This window comes from Rhipicephalus sanguineus, chromosome 1, assembly GCF_013339695.2.
Source record: "Rhipicephalus sanguineus isolate Rsan-2018 chromosome 1, BIME_Rsan_1.4, whole genome shotgun sequence".
Classification (NCBI taxonomy): domain Eukaryota; kingdom Metazoa; phylum Arthropoda; class Arachnida; order Ixodida; family Ixodidae; genus Rhipicephalus; species Rhipicephalus sanguineus.
The window spans coordinates 98399950-98403059 of NC_051176.1; positions in this window are offsets into that span (position 1 = coordinate 98399950).

Consider the following 3110-nt stretch of genomic DNA (forward strand, 5'->3'; position numbering starts at 1 on the left):
AAGGTGGGTCTTTGAAAGGTCGCTTTACCTTTTCTTTCACTTTACCTGAAGTTCTCCTTACGAAAGGCCGCCTTTACGCGTAAGGAAAGGGACGTTTGTGAATACGAGCGGGAGCTGCAAGTATAACCACTAGCAGCTCGCGATTGACGACTAGGAAGTCTAAGCAAACACTTCGAAATAAGGCAACAATTTCGCGCGGGGCGTTCACATTATTCCAATATCAGGGTTTCCCACGGCTCCGATGTCATCAAAAAATTATGTTGGGGTAACGTGTGCCCTTCCGCGCGACGGGCACGTGACGGCACTGGTGAAACAGTGAGAGCGCCCAAGACACAACGCGAAGCGGCAGACATATGCTGTTTTAACCCATGCATTTACAGCGGACACAATTCTTCATACTTACTTCTGGCGCTGTGTCACAATTTCCTAATTCATGTTACAAACGAACGGTGTGATTTCGTGCTTTAAGAAAGGGCACAAAAATACATCGTACAGCACATTTGCACTGCGTACTACGTGCAACCCATGGGCACCGAGAATGAAAACGTTTTCGTGTATTTTGAACCACGTACACAGCACGCGAAAAACACATCACGGTTAGTTATCTTTTGCATTGTGTTTCCGCGTGATGGGAATCCTATGTCACCGCCCCGCTTATCCCCGCGATGAAGCAAAAACGCGTTGAGCTGTACCAAGCGAGAAGCAATGACCACATGGTTCAGAGCTGACTCGCTTTTGTAGTAGTAAATAAAGTGAAGTTGAAGGTAAACATTCATTAAGCTGCGGATGTAATTGCATGAGAAAATGTTCGTGAATGCATGATGTGCATTTTCACATCGCAGTCAAAGGCCGACCTCGCTGAACAACTTCACTAACTATTCTGCTACATCTGCATAACTTGCTTTAAATTTCAATGACAGATTGATGAGACAAATATATAAGATAGCGCATTTCCTTCTTGCAGCGTTAGCACTCGTGTTGAGCTATTTATAGCAACGTACACACGATTTTCCTGTTCTTATGTCGATACCGAAACTGAGAACTGAGGTGGTGGTGGCGCTAGTGTCCGCCACCATCGGACCATCGCCCTCCGCCCTGCCGCTTTTTTTTTTTTTCTTCTTCCCAGACATGGCGACGTCCTGCGATTTCGTGCGTGCGTCGTAGTGTCGGGTTTGTTCACGCTGTCGACCTTTACTGCGTTACCTCGCATTGTGTGTTGTGTGTTGCGGTTACTGACGTAAGCGCAAGTTCTCACTGAGTATGATGCGCGGCAGCGTGCAAAATAGTCACCAGATGCCGGCCGTGCGACTCCGTTCGCTGCGACTCCTTTGTTCGGTGTGATCGAGGGACGTGATTCATGCTTTGGAGACCCTCTTTAGACCGTGCCCTCATCAAATGTTTCCACACATCAGTGAGTAGCAGCACCGCAATCCTTACTCGACGACACGCTCTGTGGGCCTGGAAATGCCTTGACGTTCGAGCACTTCGGGAGCTATAACCGGCGGACAGCCGACGCGGGTAGCTTGGCCGTTCCTTGCTCTGCACATCGCTTGAAAACAGGCGGTCATCCTGCAGCGTACGCTGCCAGCGTGCTTTCTTGCAGAGGTAAGTGATTTTGAATGTTACGCTTCGTACGTTGTCAGCTCGTTTTTATTGTAGTATGCGTTGTCCCTGAAGGAAATCGCATAACTTGTTGGTTCGACATATCGTTGTTGTGTGCATGGTGCCCGCGCACGACGTTTGTCCAAGAGCGTAATCAGTAGTTATATAAAGTTTTGGTAATTAGCTCGTGCGCACGCGCTGCTCTATGTTAATATTTGCTGAAAGGAGACATTTTTCTCAGACACACCATCGTCATGTGTTTTATGCGTTGCAGTTTACACTCGTCAACTTACTCGGGGTAAAGCAATGAATCCAAGCTTGATTTATTTTTTTCTTTGAACGAGCTCTAAAGGAATGATATCCAGCCACCGTCTTGTGCTATGAGCCGTGAATCAGTACAGTGGGAGAATAAAGTGTATGTAGAGATATTTCTTTAGGCGTGCATTTTTGTGCGTCCTTAAGTAACGTGACCGCCAAAAGCGTTTAGGTTAGCACTCTTGGACATTGTTTGTCGCTTTTAAGCAATAGCTTAGGTGGATTTGCTGAAAATGCAATTTCTGCAGCATGACACTGTATTTAGTTTTTTCAGTTTCACCCACTTTTATCCTTATGCGTGTTGACCTAATTTGGCAAAGCGTACTCTCATCTGAATTTGCTATTGCCCTCGGCACTGTACGTGCGTTCGTGCATTGCAGTTACGTGTGACAGTGGTATTACGTGCAAAATTCGTGAACACGGGGTGCCAGCAACACCCCGTGTTCACGAATTTTTCATCTCTTCAAGCTCCCATCTTACCCTCAACTGCTGCTTTTATTGGATTGGTATTACTTGTTTCCTAACTTCCGCAGCTGTATAGCTTGTTTTAAGCACTCATTACTGTGTTTATTGTGCTAGTGCGTTTATGTAAAACCATTCATACGCTATTCGCGCTCTACTGGTGGAGCGATTGCAGTTTTCCATGACTCCGGCAAGTATCATAAAGCACCACTTAAACAGCGCTGTAATCATACCCACGACGCTCGAGCTCAGGCTCTGTACGGTACCATAAATTTTAATTTGCTAAAGTATGCTAAATTGCATAAAGTATGCTATAAATGGTGTTGCACATTGTGTATGTTGCTAAGGACGGAAACAAGCCACCCTGCATCTAAGGTAGATTATATGGCACTCACATGGCTTGTTTCGTTGAACCTGCAACGTGGCATAGACCAGGAATGGAGCGCAGTGTCATCCAATTCTTCCCTCACCTATGCTGCGCTAAACGTTCAGCTGAATATGATAACGTACCAACTCGCCCAACTTCCCCTGCTAATCCATTGATATGGCACAGTGAAACACTGGCATGCGGAGCTTTGTTGGATGTAAAAGACACGTAGACCACAGAATTCTGTGCAAACTGGCAATGCGGAGCTTTGTTGGCTGTAAAAAGACCAGTAGACCCAGAAATTTCCTGCAAAAACCTCGGCAATTTTCGTCAAGCACAAAGTGTATTTCTCATACTTATGTTT